At 38.8% G+C, this 20249-nt stretch overlaps 1 pseudogene; it reads left to right on the top strand.

Annotated features, from left to right (window-relative positions):
• The first annotated feature begins 4474 nt into the window (after nucleotides 1-4474).
• Nucleotides 4475-17171, top strand: LOC101425776 (nucleophosmin-like; annotated as a pseudogene).
• Nucleotides 17172-20249: the final 3078 nt, after the last annotated feature.

Here is a 20249-nt window from a genome sequence, read left to right as displayed (position 1 = left end):
GCACTCAGAATGCTGCAAGAGAAAAATAACACATTATGAAAAAATGATATTCAATTATTTTGAGGGCTGATTTCTCATAAGAAACATGGAGTCAAGAAGGCAGTGGGCTGAAATAATTAAAATATTGAGAGGAAATAATAGCCAAAAAAGAATTTTATATCTGGAAAGATTTTCTTTTAAAAATGAGGGAAAGATTATGACAGTCACAGATTAACAAAAGTTGAGAAACTTTATCAACACTAGAACTGCTAAAGGTTGTTACACACTCTGAAAGGAAAGGAGACTAGAGAGTAATTCGAAGAGGCATAAAGCAATAAAGTCATCAGATAAAGCAAACCATAAGAATAATTATAATCAAGAGTATTATTGTACTGTGTGTTTTAGTATGTAACTCCTCTTTTCATATACTGAAGGTGTTAAAATGCAAATGCAATGAAACTAATGATATATCTATGGATTTTATTTTATAAACAATGTACAATGATATAAGTTGTAACAAGTACAAAAAAGGTAGAGGAATGGTGGGGTATAGGAACACTCTGTAAGCTATAAAAGTCAAATTGGTATCAAATCAAATATGATTGCTACATATTTAGAGTGTTAAATTTTAGCCGATGGTAACCATAGGAAAATATATGAAAAATAAACTGAGAAAGAAATGAGAAGGTACTTAATATGGTATAATACAAAAAAATCAAATGAATATGAAATTCATATATAAATTGGACATAAATGGAAGACGTGAGTGACAAAACAGGCATAAGACTTACAAAGACTAAATAGCAAAATGACAGATGTAAGTCCTGAATTATCAATAGTTACTTTAAACATAAATGGATTAAACTTTCCAGTCAGTAGGCACAGACTGGCAGAATGGATAAAATAGTATGTCCCAACTATATGCTGTTTACCAAATATTTATAATTAAAAGGTTTAAGTGCATTGGAAGTGAAAGGATTGAAAAAACATGCCATACAAGTATAAAACAAAAGAGAGCTGGAGTAGCTATAATAATATGATAAATAGATTTTAAGTCTAAAACTGTTAGAAGAGACAACTCAGCAGGAAGATATGATGATAATAAAAATATATGCACCTAAGAGGAAGGTACGAAAATATATAGAAGAAATACAGATTTGAATGGAGAAATGGTTCTACACTAAGAGTTGGAGACTTTAACACACCACTTCCCACAATGGATAGGATATTTTGACAAAGATCAATAAAGAAATAGAAAACTTGAATGATCCTCTAAATCAGCTAGATCTACTGGGCATGTATAGAACACTTCACTTGACAGAATATACATTATTCTCAAGTGCACATGGATCATTTTCAAGGATAGACCATGTATTAAGTCACAAAAAGGCCCCAATGAATCCAAAATACTGAAGGTATAGCAGTTATCTTCTCTGATCACAATGAAATGAAGCTAGAAATCAATGACAGAGATAGAAATGGAAAATTTACGTATTTGTGGAAATTAAACAATATATTATTCAACAGCCAACAGGTGAAAGAGGAAATCACAAGGGAAATTAAGAAATAACTTGAGGTAAAAGAAAATGAAAATACAATGTACCAAGACTTAAGGGATTCATCAAAGATAGTGCTGAGAAATTTATAGCTCTGAATATTTACATTAAAAAAGAAGAAAGAGGGTTTGTGACTGAAAGTGGTAGTCTAGGGATGTAAATGTCAACTGAAATAAAGCTAGAGAATAATCTTGGGACTGAATGACATAGTGAACCCGGAGGTGGATGGTGATTATGGTTAATAATACAAATGTAAGAATGTTCTTCTATGAACTAGAACAAATGTACATCACTATTATAAGATGGTAAGAATATAGTGATGCAAGGTTAAAATACAATTAATATGAATTATGTACTATGGTTAACAGCAATATTGTGATATTCTTGCAACATTGTTGAAGAAGGTGTTATATTAGTGCTAAGGGGCAATATTGGGGGGTATGAGATTCTTTCTTTTGGAATAAGGGAGAAGTTCAAAGGTTAACTGGGGTAATTATTGCACAACTCTGTGATGAAAGCAAGAACCCCTGAGTATAAATTTTGGATAGAATGTACAAGCATGGGACTGTATAACACAGTGAACCATGTGTTGAAAGATGGATTGTGGTTAACCGTACAAATATGAGAGTGTTCTCTTGTGAACTATAACAAATGTACAATACTAATACATACTGTTAATAACAGTGAATGTATGGAAAAATATACCAAAGGTACACTATGTACCATAGTTAGTGATAATAGTCTAATCATGTTCTTTCAAAATCTATAACAAATATCTCACAACAGTGTAAGTTGTTGGTGGATGGGTGAGATATGTGAATTCTGTGCATTATGCATGATTGTTTTGTAAGCTCACAACTTCTCTAGTCAAAAAAAATTTTTTAAAGAAGATGAGAAAAAAGAATGATTTCTGAATAGAGAACTGTCCTCAAAACTGGAAGAACTAGGTGCTAGGATAAGTTGAATCAAGAATCAAAGAGGAGCCATCACACAAAGACTGGAAACAACAATTATATCCTAGGCAAGACAAAGAAACTGGACATCAGAGTAAACTCTCCATCATAATTAGATGCCTAGACATCAACAAAGAACTATGAGCCATACTAAGAAACAGGAAAATTTGGCCCAGTCAAAGGAATAAATCAAAACACCAGATTACACACTAGATTTGAAACAACTAATAAATGATGTTCAAACCAATCTAAATCAATTCAAGGAGCTGAAGGAAAATGTGGGTAAAGAGATAAATGACATTAAGAAGACACCAGGCCATCTGCCATAACCATAGAACCTGTAGGTCTCTGCAGCCCTCAGGAGAACCAGCACCTGGGTTTCCATCTACCTTGGCTGTCTCTGGTACCCTGCTGAGGTGTGCATAAGCATCACCCCTCTGATGACCTCCCAACTCTTTTTTGGAGCCTCATAACTATATAAACTCATTTGTCCTCATATTTTTTAATGTAATATTTAAAAGAAAATAAAGGGGAAAAAAGGAAAAAAAAAGAAGACACTGGGTATGGTCAAAGAATTTGAAAGCTTGAATAGAAACATAAGTGTGTTTACGGGAATGAAAGGCACAATGGAGACTAAAAATACACTACAGGCATACAGCAATGTGTTTTAAATGCCAGAAGAAAGAATAAATGAATTGAAAGACAGAATAGCTGAAATTAAAAAGAACTGAACAGAGAGAATATTATGGCAAAAAAATTTGAGCAAGGGCTCAGGGAATTGAATGATAGCACAAAGTGCACCAACGTATGTGTCATGTGAATTTCAGAAAGAGAAGAGTAGGGAAAAGGGAAAGAAAGAATATTTGAGAAAATAATGGATAATCATTTCCCAAGTCTTATGAGATATAAATATATGTATCTAAGAAGCACAATGTATTCAAAACATACCTACTTAAGGACTTATACATTGAATATGTAAAAATGCAAGAGATAAATAGAGAATTCTGAAAGCAAGAGAAAATGATCCATCAAATACAAGAGAGATTCAAAGACTTAGTACAGATTTGTCATCAGAAACCATGGAGGCAAAAAGACAGTGGTACAATGTATTTAAGATGCTGAAAAACTGCTAGCCAAGAATTCTTTATCCAGCCAAATTGTACTCTTATAATGAGGGTTAGTTTAAAATATTCCCAGATAAAAAGAAACTAAAGGAGTTATTAAACAAGAGGATGGCTCTAAAAGAAATAATAAAGGGAGTTCTGCTGGCTGAAAGAAAAAGATTGAGATAGAGGCTTGGTGGAGAGTGTAGAAATGAAGACTATCTCAAAGGGAAATCAAAAGAGTAAAATTATTAAAATAAGATATGACATATGAAATTCAAAGGACAAAATGGTCAAGGTAAGTGATGCCTTTAAAGAAGTAATATTAAATGTTAGTGGATTAAACTTCCCAATCAAAAGAATACTGCCTGATAGCATGGATTAAAAAAATAATCCATCCAAATGCTATTTAGAAGAGACTCATCTTAGACCCAAGGATTCAAATAAGATGAAAGTGAAAGGTTGGGAAAAGATATTTCATGAAAGCAGAAAGCCAAGAAGAGCAGGGGTAGCTATACTAATATTAGACAAAACACACTTTATATGCAAATATTATAAAATATGCTGAAGGTCATTACCTATTACCAAAAGGAATAATCCACCAGGAAGAAATAGTAATCATAAATATCTGTGCACCTAACAAGGGTGCTACAAGACACCTGAGGCAAACCCTTGCAAAACTGAAGGGAGAAATGGATGTATCTACAATAATAGTACCCACTCACATCAACAGATAGAATGACCAGACAGAGGATCAACTAGACCTAAAAACACTTATATCCCTGGTGTGATTCCATCCTGTAGGATGGGCCTCCCAACTCTGGAACAGCCCTTAACTGTCTCCGTCTGACTTCTCTCTCACCTAAGTGCATGCTAGCACCCCATGGAAGATTTGAGGGACGTGGACATGAGCTCCCTGAGGCACCAGGACTATTTTTTTTTTATTGGAAACTAAAGGCAAACCAAGATTATCACTTTAGGGTGGATAATGATGAAAATGAGCACCAGTTATCTTTAAGAGTGGTCAGATTAAGGGCTGGTACAAAGGATGAATTGCATGTTGTTGAAGCAGAGGCAATGAATTATTAAGGCAGTCCAATTAAAGTAACATTTCTGTACAACCGATGGCTTCCCTTGGAGGCATGAAAATAAAACCTGTTGTCTTTTGTTTGAAGTGTGGTTCCAGGCCAGTGTATATTAGTGGACAGCACTTAGTAGCTGTGGAGGAAGATGCAGAGAAAGAAGATGAAGAGGAGGATGTGAAACTCTTAAGCATACCTTGAAAGCAAACTGCCTCTGGAAGTGGTAGCAAGGTTCCACAAAAATAGGTAAAACTTGCAATAAAAATGATGACAATGATGATGAAGATGAAGATGATGATTAACATGATGTTGATGATGATTTTGATGAGGAGGAAACAGAGGAACATCTTCAGTGAAAAAAATCTATCAGAGAAACCCCAGTCAAAAAAGCACAAAAGTCAAACCAGAATGGAAAAGAATCAAAACAATCAATATCAAAATCAAAAGGACACAGTGAATGGACACAGAGAGCAAACAGCTGTGTGGGGGGGGGGGAGGCAGGGAAGGAGAGATAAATAAATTTTTAAAAATTTTTAAAATTTTAAAAATTTTTAAAAAAGGTCAAGAATCCTTCAAAAACAGGAAAAAGTTCCTAAATCACTGAAGGGATCTAGTTCTGTAGAAGATATTAAAGCAAAAATGCAAGCAAGGATAGGAAAAGTGGTTCTCTTACCAAAGTGGAAGTCAAATTCATCAATTGCATGAAGAACTGCTTCTGCATGACTGACCAGGAAACTATTCAATATCTCTGGCAGTGGAGGAAGTCTCTTTCAGAAAATAGCTTAAACAGTTGGTTAAAAATTTCTGTCTTCAACCAATCCAAGGTCCACAAAGAAAATGTGGCATTGGTGTGGGAAAAGTGGCCATGGTGGCTGCTGGGTGCAGGGAATGGGAGGAAGAGATGAGATGTGGAGGCATTTTCGGGACTCGGAGTTGTCCTGGGTGGTGCTTCAGGGACAATTACTGGACATTGTAGATCCTCCCAGGGCCCACTGGATGGAACGTGGGAGAGTATGGTCTATGATGTGAACCACTGACCATGAGGTGCAGTGATGCCCAGAGCGGTACTTACCAAATGCAATGGAAGTGTCATGATGATGGGAGAGAGTGTTGCTGTGGGGGGAGTGGTGGGGTGGGGGCAGTGGTGTTGAATGGGACCTCATATTTTTTTAATGAAATATTTTTTAAAAATGAATAATAAAGAAAATTTTAAAAAAAACAAAATAAAATTTCTGTCTTATTTCATTTCTGTAACAGTTGATATCTGGCTGTCCTTTCTATGATGCAGAGTGAGCACTTTCCCTACTGTGTATGAAAAATTTTGTCCAGATTACTTTCCAAGAATGTGTTATCCAAAATGCCTATTTAGTTTTAAATATGGAACTGCACCCTTTTCTTGGTTTTAAGTATGTATGGAGGGTTATAAGAGGACATAGTAGTAGTAGTGGTCAGTCAAATGGAAATGATGGGGACACAAAATATATGTGTGATATAAACTCAGTATCTTCGCAATGTTTGAAAATAAAAGAAATATACAGGGCATTGTTCCACAAATCAGCAAGATGTAAATTCTTGGATCTCTCTGCAGAGCAGAGGAGGTGCTTTGATGACACCTTGATTTGGACTTTTCCCTAGCCTCAACACTGAGAGCCAACAAATTCCCATTGTTGAAGCCAACCCAATGCATGGTATTTGCTTGAGCAATGAAGAAATCCAAAACAGATTTTGGTAGCAGAAAAGTGGAGTCCTGCTGAAGCAAATATCAAAATGTAGAAACAGCTTTGGAACTGGGTAATAACTAGATGCTGGAAGAATTATAAGGTGCTTGACAGAAAAAGGCTAGACTGCTTTTAAATGACTGTTGGTAAAAATCAGGATGCTAAAGGCACTTCCAAAGAGCCTTAGAAGGAAATGATGAATGCGTTATTGGAATCTGAAGGAAAGGTATTCCTTGTTTTAAAATGGAGAGAACTTGGATGAATTGAGTTCTGATGTCAGACAGAAGGCAGAACTTGGAAGCAATGAGCTTGACTATTTAGCTGAAGACATTGTCAAGCTAAGTATGGAAAGTACAGCCTGGATTTTCATTGTAGCTCATAGTAAAATGTGAGAGGAAAGCAATAAGCTGAAATTGATTCATAAGAACAAAGAAACCAGAAATTGATGTTTTGGAAATTTCTGAGCCTATTCACATTGTATACTCCATGATTAGGGTCAAAAGTAGTTTATGAGAGGTCTTCTTGAGCTTTCAGAAAGCACGTTTTCAGAGAAGATGGCTCCATGTGATGGTTTCACTGAACATAGAACCAGTCAGCCATTTCAACGGAAGTCAAGATTGGAAATGGGGAGGGCGGGGAAAGATGGTGGTTGAGTGAGTGCACCTGATAGTCTCTCCTGCAAAGAAGCAGCTGGGCAGCATTGGAGAAATTCTTCGGGTCCAGGCTGTTTCAGAATTTTTCAGGGCAGGAGGTGTCTGGACATCGATTTGGAGGGAAGGTAACAGAGAAAATTCGTGTATGAGATAAAATTGAGGCTCTCTTACACAGAAATGGGACGCTACCACCTGGGGTGGGCAGAGCCGTGGCACTGGCACTGCAGCAGTGATTCCTGGAGGCTCTGTGATACTGGGGAATTCATAAGCCCTGAGTGAGCTATTGGGGGATTAACAGGGCAGGAGGCCTTCATGGACTGATTTGGGGAAACAGAAGGGAGTTTTTTGTGAGGCAGGGAATTTTTGATTTCTGACATGAATAATAGTGCTTCCAGCTAGAGCCCCACCCCCAAGGCTGGCGGATGATCTGCAGCAGCCTTAAATCGCTCACAATAAAGAAATGTCACCAGGAAGCTGTTTCAGGGGCTTGCAGGGTGGGAGACGTCTGGAAGCTGATTAGGGGAATCTTTTGTGAGACCTGGGAATTTTGGTTTTGGGCACTGCTATAGGTGCTTTTGGCTGGAGTCCAGCCCCCTGGGCCTGGCTGCTGATCTGCAGCATCATTAAATTGGCTGCAGTGTAGAGGCGCCCCCAGCTGGCTGCTTCAGGGGCTTGCAGGGCGGGAGGTGTCCTGAAGTCGAATTGGTGATACAGCAACAGAAGAGACCCTAGTGAGAGGGTGAATTGCGGGTTTCTGACACATAGGTCAGAGTTTGCCGATGTGACCACCCCCACAGGGCTGGCACCTAGCTGTGGGGATCCCTGGAGGCTGTGTTGCACTGTGCTGCTCCCAGGCTCCCAGTTAACCAGATTTGAGATTGTCAGGTCTGTGTCCCCTAAACCCTGCTGGCCCACACCCCAGAGACTCACAACTCTTGAGTCTGCAATATCACAGACTTTCTAGCCCTGAATCCACCATGCCCTGAGGTCCATCTGAGGTCCTTGAATGTCCTAGCCCTCAACGTTTGCATTTTTTCTTTTTTGTTTTGTTTCATTTATTTTTTTATTATTTTTTATTGTCCTGATTGCTACCATTGCATTATCTCCTAGTCTTTTCTCCCATTGTATCCCCCAAGGTCTTTTTTTTTTCTTTCAGTTATTTGGGATTTTTGTTGTTGCTGCTGTTGTTGTTCTGTATCTTTTTTCTTTTCCTTACTTGTTCCCCTCCCTTTACCCACACCCCCTTTTTTTCTTTCTTCTCTCTTTTTATCTCTCTTCTCCCCATTTTCTTCTTATTTTATTTTATCTTAATTATACAATAGGTGCTGCAGGGAACACCTCACATTTGCTGGGTTTCCTTATTCTCCATTGCCTCATTTCTGTGTGAATTGATTTTGGCTACCTACACTATCCCCTTTCCCCCACATCTTGATATCCTCCATCATCTACTGTCTCTCCTATATTCCACCTCCCTTTCTTTGATCCCCCAATTGTCTAACTCTTAATTCCTAACACCTTTGTTTTGTTTTCGGTCTTTTATCCACTCTTGAAACTATTGCCTTTCTTTTCTCTTTCCCTCTCTCACGAAAACAATAGCTTTTTAATTCTTACCATATTCCTCCCATATAGAGTTGACTACCTCATTATAGATACTCTACCTACTGTTATAACTCTACACAACTTACATGAATCTAATATCTATCCTCCCAGACCTCATATTGTTGCTCCATTAACAGTTATTACCAATACTACTTTACACATTTTCCTTTCTTACACAACTGTCTTTCCCTAGCCCTAACACTTTCCTTCAATGTGAACTGAGCCAGCAATATTAAATTAGGATAAGAAGAACAAAGTGACAAAGAGAAGCAATAACACTTATGCAAAAACAACAGCTAATTAATCCCCAGGACTAGACAAAGAAGCTAAGGAACTGATTAAACCTGTCAAGATAAAATGATGACCAGACAGCAACAAAAATCTACAAACCAAACCAGCAATCAGGAAAACATGGCTGAATCGAATGAACACACTAAAAACCAGGAAGGGGAGCAGAACTTCACACAAGTAATTAAAGATCTCAGAACATATATCACAGATAAATTTAATGAAGTAAAGGAAGAGGTTAACAATATCAAGACAACACTTGCAGCAGATATTGCGGACATACACAAAAAGATAACAGATTTGATGGGAATGAACACCACAGTTCAAGAAATCAAAAATACGCTCACAGCAAATAACAGCAGATTAGAAGAGGCAGAACAGAGAATTTTCAATGTGGAAGACAGTACATTGGAAATCAAACAAATAGTAGAATTGATCGATAAAAAGATAGAAAAACTCCAGCTAGGAGTTAAGGACCTGAATGACCATGTAAAACACACAAACATACATATTATAGGCATCCCAGAAGGAGAAGAGAAGGGAAAGGGGTCAGAAGGAGTGTTGGAGAAAATAATGGCTGAAAACTTACCAAATCTACTGAAAGAGACAGATGTACATATCCAAGAAGTACAATGCACCACAAACATCATAAACCCCAACAGGCCCACCCCAAGACATATACTTGTCAAATTGTCCAACACTCAAGACAAAGAGAAAATTCTAAAAGCAGCAAGAGAAAAGAAAACCATCATATTCAAGGGAAGCTCCATAAGATTAAGTCCTGATTTCTCATCTGAAATCATGGAGGCAAGAAGGCAGTGGTATGATATAGTCAAGGTACTAAAAGAGAAAAAATTTCCAACCAAGAATATTCTATCCAGCTAAACTAGCATTCAAAAATGATGGAGAGTTGAAAACATTCACAGATAAACAGAAATTGAAAGAGTATGCCAACAAGAAACCTCCCCTTCAAGAAATTCTAAAGGGAGCTCTGAAGGAAGAAAGGAAAAAACAGGACAAGCAGAGTTGGATGAGAGTGTAAGAGCAACAAAAAAGACAAAAAGAGAAGAAGAAAAACAAACAAAACAAACAAATTATGACAAATGCAAGTCCAATCAAAATATGGCTAATATAAATAATTCCTTGAAAGTAATAGCACTGAATGTCAATGGATTAAACTCACCTATCAAAAGATTCAGACTGGGACATTGGATAAGGAAATATTACCCATCTATATGCTGTCTATAAGAGATATATCTTAGACCCAGAGATTCATGGAGGCTGAAAGTGAATGGTTGGAAAAAAATCTTGCAAACAAACAATAACCAAAAAAAGGCAGGAGTACCTATATTAATGACAGACAAAATAGACTTTAAGGGTGAAACAATTGTGAGAGACAAAGAAGGATACTACATATTAGTGAAAGGGATTATCTGTCTAGAAGAACAAACAATCATAAATATTTATGCTCCTAACAAGGGCACCTCTAAATACATGAGGCAAACGCTGGAAAAACTAAGTGAAAGAATAGATGCATCTACAATTATATTGGTGGATTTTTATACACCACTATCAACTCTGGACAGAACATCTCAAAAGAGAATCACTAAAGAAACAACATATTTGAACAGTATATTAGAGGAGTTGGATCTAATAGACATATATAGATCATTACACCCAAACACAGCAGGATATGCATTTTTCTCAAGTGCACATGGATCATTCTCCAAGACAGACCATATGCTAGGCCATAAAGAAAGGCTGAATGAATTCAGAAAGATCGAAATCATACAAAATAATATCTCTGACCATAGTGGAGTGAAGCTGGAAATCTGCAAGGGCCAGAGGCCCATTTGCACACCAAGATATGGAAATTAAACAGCACACTCTTAGAAAAACAGTGGGTCAAAGAGGAAATCTCAAAAGAAATCAATGACTACCTTGAAACAAATGATAATGATAACACAACATACCAAAATTTATGGGATGCAGCAAAAGCAGTACTGAGAGGGAAATTTGTAGCCATAAACTCATATATCAAAAAAGAAGAAAGAGCAAAAATTGAAGAACTAACTGCACATTTGAAAGAATTAGAAAAACAACAACAGAGTAACCCAACAGGAAGAAGAAGGAGGGAAATAACAAAGATAAAAGCAGAACTAAATAAAATAGAAAATAAGAAAGCACTTGAAAAGATAAACAAGAACAAGAGCTGGTTTTTTGAGAAGACCAATAAAATTGACAAACCTTTAGCAAGACTAACAAAGCAAAAAAAAAGAGAAGATGCAAATACACAAAATAAGAAATGAGAAAGGAGATATCACCACTGACCCCACAGAAATAAAAACTGTCGTAAGAGGATACTTTGAAAAACTATATTCCAACAAAAATGACAATTCAGAAGAAATGGACAAATTCCTAGAAACGCATAAGCAACCCATATTGATGAAAGAAGAAATTGATGATCTCAACAAATCAATCACAAGTAAAGACATAGAATCAGTCATTAAAAACCGCCCAACAAAGAAGAGCCCAGGGCCAGACGGCTTCACAGGTGAATTCTACAAAACGTTCTGGAAAGAACTAACACCAATCCTGCTGAAACTCTTCCAAAAAAATTGAAACAGAAGGACCATTGCCTAAGTCCTTCTATGATGCCAACATTACCCTAGTTCCAAAGCCAAACAAAGACACCACAAGAAAGGAAAATTACAGACCAATTTCTCTAATGAACCTAGATGCAAAAATACTTAACAAAATACTTGCTAATCGTATTCAACAACACATTAAATGAATTATACACCATGACCAAGTGCGATTTATTCCAGGTATGCAAGAATGGTTCAACATAAGAAAATCAATCAATGTAATACACCATATAAACAGATTGAAGGAAAAAAATCTCATGATTATACCTATAAATGCAAAAAAAGCATTTGACAAAATATAGCACCTTTTCTTGATAAAAACACTGCAAAAGATTGGAATACAAGGAAATTTTTTGAACATGATAAAGAGTATATATGAAAAACCTACAGCCAACATCCTTTATAATGGAGAAATCCTAAAATCCTTCCCTCTAAAGTCAGGAACAAGACAAGGATCTCCCCTTCTATTTAACATTGTCTTAGAAGTACTTGCTCGAGTACTGAGGCAAGAACCACATATAAAAGGCATTCAAACTGGAAAGGAAGAAGTCAAAATTTCATTATTTGCAGATGACATGATCCTATACATAGAAACCCTGAGAGGTCTATAACAAAGCTTCTAGAACTCAAAAATGAGTTTAGTATAGTTACAGGTTTTAAGATCAATGTGCAAAATCAGTAGCATTTCTGTACACCACTAATGAGCAAGCTCAGGAGGAAATCAAGAAACAAATACCATTCAAAATAGTAAATAAAAAAATCAAATATTTAGGAATAAATTTAACTAAAGAAGTAAAAAACTTATATACTGAGAACTATACAAGACTGTTCAAGGAAATCAAAGAAGACCTAAAAAACTGGAAGAATATTCCTTGTTCATGGATAGAAAGACTAAATATTTTTAAGCTGATTTACACATTCCATGCAATCCCACTAAAAATCAACACAGCCTTCTTTAAGGAACTAGAAAAACTATGAAATTTATCTGGAAAGGAAAGAGGACCCGAATAGCCAAAGAATTGAAAAAGAAAAACAAAATTGGAGGAATCACACTACCTGACTTCAAAACATTCTACAAAGCTACAGTAGTGAAAACAGCATGATATTGGCATAAGGGGAGACACACAGACCAATGGAATCGAATTGAAAGTTCTGATATAGAACCTCATATATATCCACATAATATTCGATAAAGCCACCAAACCCTCTCAACAGGGAGAGAATGGCCTATTCAACAAATGGTGCCTGGAGAACTGGATAGCCATATGTAGAAGAATGAAAGAGGATTACCATCTCACACCTTATACAAAGATCAACTCAAGATGGATCAAAGACCTAAATATAAGAGCCAAGACCATAAAGACCTTGGAAAGCAGTGTAGGGAAACATCTACAGGACCTCGTAATAGGAAATGGCTTCATGAATATCACACCAAAAGCATGAGCGGCAAATGAACAATAGATAAATGGGACTTACTCACAATTAAAGCTTTCTGCACCTCAAAGGAGTTTGTCAAGAAAGTAAAAAGGGAACCTACACAATGGGAGAAACTATTTGGTAACCCTATATCCAATAAGAGACTTATAACTTGCATATATAAAGAACTCCTATATCTTGAAAATAAAAACATAAACAAGCCATTTAAAAAATGGGAAAAATATTTAAACAGACACTTGTTCAAAGAAGAAATACAAATGGCTAAAAATCACATGAAAAAAATGCTCCAAATCTTCAGCTATCAGGGAAATGCAAATCAAAACTACAATGAGATACCATCTTACTCCCATAAGATTGGCAGCTATGAAAAAATTAGAAGAATACAAATGCAGGAGAGGATGTGAAGAAGTGGAAACACACATCCACTGCTGGTGGGAATGCAGAAGGATCCAACCATTCTGGAGGACAGTTTGGCAGTTTCTCAAAAAACTAACCATAGGTTTGCCATATGACCCAGCAGTACCACTGCTGGGTATATACCCAGCAGAACTGAAGGCAGGGAAACAAACCGATATATGCACACCAATGTTCATAGCAGCATTGTTCACTATCGCCAAAAGTTGGAATCGACCCAAATGCCCATCAACTTATGAGTGGATCAATAAAATGTGGTATATACATACAAAGGAATACTACTCGGCTTTAAGAACAAATACACTACAAACACACGTGATAACATGGATGAATCTTGAGAGCCTTATGTTGAGTGAAGCAACCCAGGCATTGAAGGACAAATACTACATGACCTCAATGATATGAAATAAGCAAGCTGACTCAGAGCTAGAGACTGGATGATAGGCTTACAGGAAATCGGGGGATAGAGGAAGGATGTAAGCTGACATCTACATGGATGAAATCTATGATAAGCTGGAGGTAAGTATGTGCACAAGGAAGAGATAAAATGTGGGCATAGGGTTACCTTTGGGTGTGGCTTTGCGTGTTTGAGAGGCAAATGGGTAATATTGCCCAAGAAATTGGGGGGAGGGTGAGAGAACACACGAACATAGGAAATTGTCAGGTGTTGGTTGAGAGTATAATGCTGAAAAAACCTTTTCAAAATATAATTAGGGAAGTTACCTGTTTAAGGTACTCAAAGGGGATAATCTGATGCAGGACAGTCTCCAAGGGAATATCTGAATGCTCATTTTGCCAGAGTGGGTTATCCATTGTGTAGAGACCCATATAATGAGAGTGAAGGTAGACCCACATCTTGGGGAGGACTAATGCCAGCAAATAGAGGGAACTGTATCTCTCAAGAGAAATGGTGGCTCCCAGGGCATTAGGGCAGTTGAGCAAGTCAAGCACTCAACACTGTTGCAAGTATCTCTGAACATGGCTCCTCAAGAAATGAAGATTGACTGTCACTGTGTGTCCCAAGGGGAGGGGGAAATAGATATTGAATAGATTGAACCAATGTAAATGTGAGGGCAAAAGAACACAAGAGTACACAAGGATGGATATAAAACATGTAATATTACACCAAAAACATATAGGGGCTGACAGACTAATAATGTAAACCACAATGTAAAACATAGGATAACTAAAAAATTTAGAAAACTGTATAGCCTAAAGTATAAACCACAATGTAAACAAAAATGTTACCTTGTTTGAAAGCTGTTGTCTCAATATCTGTACATCTGTTTCAGTAAATATGATATGAATAAGTTAAAAGATTATTGCTGTGGAAGGGAAAAGGTTTTATAATGGATATGTGGGAATACTGTATATTGTATATATAAATTACTGTGATCTAAGGCTCTTGTGAAGAGAAGCTCAATAATTAGGAAAAAAGAAAAGAAAAAGATAGGATGTAGAATTTTTCCAAATCAATATGTATTGTATATCTAACCTTTAAACTCATCGCTATATTTCATTTTACTAGTAAGGGAACCTGACATTATATTGGGCTTCACTTTTTAGAAAGTTTTGGATCACAGAGTGGTTCAACAATGGTAGCAGAGGAATACTGGTATGGGATGTTATTGACAGGGGACATATGGCTGACAGGGAGTTATACAGGGCATGTGTCCAGGGTGCATGGAAATGTTTGGATATATTCATAGTGGAAACAATTAAAAACAACAGCTGAGGGGGTTCTGGGTTCCTGGCCGGGGGGGGGCTCTTTTGTGGTCCCTAAGGGAGCAGCGACAGTCCCCCAGGTTCAACGGTAAGGACCAGGAAGGAATGAGGGTCCAAAGAGAGCCTCTGATACTAATGACTATGCTTGTGAGCCTATACACCTGAAATAAGAACAAGGCCTAGAGCAGCACTGTGCCTAGGAGTTCCCTCCTGACAGCCTCCGTGTTACTCAAATGTGGCCAGTCTCGAAGCCAAACTCAGCATGTAAATGCAATGCCTTCCCCCCAGCATGGGACATGACACCCGGGGATGAGCCTCCCTGGCACCAAGGGAGCACTACCAAGTACCAGCTAATGATGTAACTAGATAATGACCTTGAATTAAAGGTTCAGCATGGACCAGCAAATATCTCTGTCTACATATAATAACAGGAGTTAAAATGCTGTTTGACCTAAATTAAGGGGAAAATGGAAAGGACAAATGTGTTCATATGGCTATGAGTCTCTAAAAAAGAGTCTGGAGGTTGTCAGAAGGATTGCCCTTATGCACACCTGACAGAGTCTCAGAGACAGATAAAGTAGATACAACCCCAGGTACTGGTTCTTTTGAGGGCTAAAGAGACCCACAGGTTCTATGATCATTGCAGATGGAGTTCACTGCCATGTCAGTTGGCCCTTCTTTGGAGCTGGTGTTTCTGCATGATGGAGCTGGACTCATGGGATCTCTTTTCACAAGCCTTTCATGCTACTTTACTGGAATTGTAGTTGGTGCTGGGGTTTAAGATGTATCTAGGGGATTTGGATCTCTGGACTGACAATATGATAGCCAGGCCCTGAGCCTCAACAGACTTCAGCTCCTATACTTGATTTATTGGACTTACCCCACTCAGCTAACATGGAGTTGAAGAATGTCAACCACCACACCATGGAGCCTTGGGTGCCTACAACTGAAAGCAAGAGGATTGCATCCAGTATCCATGTGGAATCTAAGCCCCCTCTTGACATAGATGAGGAATGGACACAACCAAGCCAAGGTCCACAGGAAGGAGGAATACAGTAAGGATTAGAGTGAACTTAATGATATTCTATTCATGAACCATTGTGGTTAATAATCGAGAAAATGTGGCATTGGTGTGGAAAAAGTGGCCATGGTGGCTGCTGGGTGCGGGGAATGGGAGGAAGAGATGAGATGTGGAGGCATTTTCAGGACTTGGAGTTATCCTGGGTGGTGCTGCAGGGACACTTGCCGGACATTGTATGTCCTCCCATGGCCCAGTGGATGGAACGTGGGAGAGTGTGGGCTATGGTGTGGACCACAGGCCATGGGGTGCAGCGATGCCCAGAGAGGTACTCACCAGATGTAGTGGATGTGTCATGATGATGAGGGAGAGTGTTACTGTTGGGGGAGTGGTGATGTGGGGGTGGTGGGGGTGAATGGGGATCTCATATTTTTGAATGTAATATTTTTAAGAAAATGAATAAATAAAATAAAATTTAAAAAAAGATTGGAAATGTAGTTATGCATGAAAGATCTGTGGAAAGTTCTGTTGTCTGATATTTTGGATCCATTGAACTATATGCAAAGCTGACAAGTAATTTTTGTCAAATTTCTTTCAGTGAACTACTGCCAGCAAGAACAGAAGGGCACAAAGAATGGACAAAGTGAAGGAAGAATGGGCAGAAACATGGAAGCCAAGTCAGGACCAAAGATAAATCTTCTGGACAAGAGAGGGGACCAACACATGTATTCAAAAAGGGTGCATAAACCCCATCACTTGGAGAGGGCAGTTGACCCTCCCATGCACTCAGAGGTGGCATGACTTCTGCCCCATTGTTCGGATAGAGTGCTGCCACCCCAATGCTCAGAGATTTTGGGGACTGTGCCACAGGCTTTGTAGAGAGACTCACCAATATCCTGATGTTCATAAAGGGTGGAGATTTCACCCTAGTTTTGGGGGATACTGTGGCCATCATACAAGCACTTAAATGGGGTGAGACTCCACCAGGCCTGGAGTAAAGAACATGGATGTACAGAAAACTCTCAGACTGTGAAATCTAATGGAGGTTGCCCTGCTGGATTGCAGATTGTTTGGGGGCAGTGATGTATTTTTCCTTCCAATTTCTCCCTGTTAAAATGGTTATATCAATCCTATGCTCATCTTTCCATTGAACATTGGAAGAAAACTTGTTTTCTAGATTTCACAGGTTAACAGATCAAGGGGAATTTTGCTCCAGGACAGACCACACTTATACTCGGTTTTCATGTGACTGTACTTTCTGTTGATTCTGAAACGACTTAAAGTCTTTGGTATGTTATGGTGGAGTGAATACATTTTGCACATGGTGGAGAGAAAACATGTCTTTTGGTCCAAAGGGTGAAGTATGGTGGTTTTCAGCCGTGTATCCCAGTCATGCATGTTCTTAAACTGAATCCATTCCTGTGAGCGTGAACCAATTAACAGGATATTTTGGTGCAGTTACTACAGTTAAGATGTGGCCCAAAGTAATCAGGATGGGCCTTATCCTATTCCTGGAGTCCTTTATACTCAGAGCGAGATTCAGTAGATAGAAAGCCACAGGAACCAAGAAGTTGAAGGTCTCTGGAAACTGGAAGGAATTGGAGAGTCCAGGGGAGGTGTCCATGCACATTGCCATGTGACAGAGAATCCCAGGACCAAGAGTCATGGCAGCAAGCCCTGGGATTCCCATCGTTAAAAAGGAAGAATCACCCTGCTGACACCTTGATTTGGACTATTTTGTAGCCTCAATATGGGAGCTAACAAATTTCCATTGCTTAAGCCAATCCATTGAATGGTATTTGCTTGAGCAGCCAAGGAAACTAAAAGAGGGTTTAATATTTGGAATTTAAAACAAAAACCTGGGAAGCAGACTTGGCCCAATGGATAGGGCATCCGCCTACCACATAGGAGGTCCAAGGTTCAAACCCCAGGGCTCCTTGACCCGTGTGGAGGTGGCCCATGCGCAGTGCTTGTGTGCAAGGAGTGCCCTGCCACACAGGGGTGTCTCCGGCATAGGGGAGCCCCACACGCAAGGGGTGTGCCCCATAAGGAGAGCCACCCAGCGCAAAAGAAAGTGTAGCCTGCCCAAGAATGGTGTTGCACACATGGAGAGCTGACACAAGGTTACACAACAAAAAGAAACACAGATTCCCGGTGCTACTGATAAGAATAGAAGTGGTCACAGAAGAACACACAGTGAATGGACACAGAAAGCAGACAACTGGGGGTGGGGGGCAATGGGGAGAGAGAAAAAATAAAAATAAAACAAAAACCTACAACTCAGTGACAAAAAGACAAACAATCCAATAAAAAACAGGGCAAAATGTGAATAGACAGTTCTCCAAAGACGGTATCCAAATAGCAATAAACACATGAGTAGATGGCTACCATTATTACCCATTTGTATGATGCAAAGTCACACTCAATGAGATACCAATTCACAACCACTAGAACAGCTACAATTGGGGAAAAAAGAAAACAGCAGATGTTAGAATGTGGGGAAACGAGCATTTATTCATTGTTGGTGGAACTGTAAAAGGTACAGCTGTTGTTGAAAACGGTTTGGTGGTTCCCTGGAAAGTAAAGTATAGAATTACTGGATTACCTGCAGTCCTGGTTTGAGTCTTTTGTCGACCCTAGAAAATGATGCTCTGAAGCTAACCCATTCTTGTGCATAGAATGGGACCTTTCTATTAGATTTAGTTAAGGGAACTTGATTGAACATGCTTTGGGGTCTTTGGGCTCTACCAGTGAGGCATTACTCAGGTAAGGTCTCTGCCCTCTTGCTGGGTCTTATATAAACTGAGAACTGCAAACAGAAACAGAAAAACACAGAAAAGACAGGATTTTGCCCCTGCCATGTGAGAGAAAGGACTCCAGAATTGCCTACAGCTGCAGAAAGACAGAGAAGCCCAGAGCAGCAGAGAGAGACTCCAGAGGCTGGAATCAGCAGAGAAGCTGGAAAATGTAGCACCCAAGAGCTGAGGCCGATGGATCAGCTCAAAGCTGAAGATAAGCTGGGTCTGGAGAAGAAGGCAGCCAGAGACTGGCAGAGCAGCCATTGTGCAGGTGGCATGAATCCAGGATCTGCATTGACTTGGACATTTTCACAGCTGCAGAACTGTAAGCTTTTACGCTAATAAATCCCCACTAACAAAGCCAACCTGTTTCTGGTACTTTTGCATTGGCAGCTTTGGCAAACTAAAACACCTGGCAGGAAGCAGACTTGGCCCAGTGGATAGGGTCCATGATTCAAACCCTGGGCCTCCTTGACCCATGTGGAGCTGGCCCATGTGCAGTGCTGATGTGCACAAGGAGTGCCATGCCATGCAGGGGTGTCCCCTGCATAGGGGACCCCCATGTGCAAGGAGTGCACCCTGAAAGGAGAGCTGCCCAGCACAAAAGAAAGTGCAGCCTGCCCAAGAATGGTGCTGCACACACGGAGAGCTGACACACAAGATGATGCAACAAAAAGAAACGCAGATTCCTGTGCCACTGACAACAACAGAAGTGGATAAGAACTAGAACATGCAGCAAATGGACACAGAGAACAGACAACAGGGGGGAGGAGAGAGAAATAAAATAAATCTTAAAAAAAAAAAAACACCTGGCAATCCCACTTCTAGGTATATTACTAAAAGAATTGAAAGCAGGGACTCAAATAGTTATTTGGACACCAATGTTCATAGCAGCATGATTTACAATTGCTAAAAGATGGAAGCAACCCACATGTCCATCCACCGATGAAAGGGTAAATAAAACGTGATACATACATACAATGGAATATTACTCAACCAGTAAAATGAATGGAGTTCTCATTCATGCAACAAAATGGATGAAATTTAAAGATATCATGTTGAGTGAAATAAGCCAGACACAAAAGGACAAATACCATATGAGCCCATGAATATGAATTAATTCTATAATAATTCTAAGCTGGAGTATATATTAGCAGGGGCCAAGTTGGGGATAGGGAATGGGGAGTTAAAGATTAACAAATTTTCTCTAGTGGCAAATGGGAATGCCCTGTATTTTCTATATAACATTTATGTAATCTAATCTTTAAAAATAAATAC

The sequence above is a fragment of the Dasypus novemcinctus genome, chromosome 25, assembly GCF_030445035.2.
Source record: "Dasypus novemcinctus isolate mDasNov1 chromosome 25, mDasNov1.1.hap2, whole genome shotgun sequence".
NCBI classification, from domain to species: domain Eukaryota; kingdom Metazoa; phylum Chordata; class Mammalia; order Cingulata; family Dasypodidae; genus Dasypus; species Dasypus novemcinctus.
The sequence above is the reverse complement of the archived record's forward strand: the minus strand, read 5'-3'. Positions and strand labels throughout refer to the sequence as shown.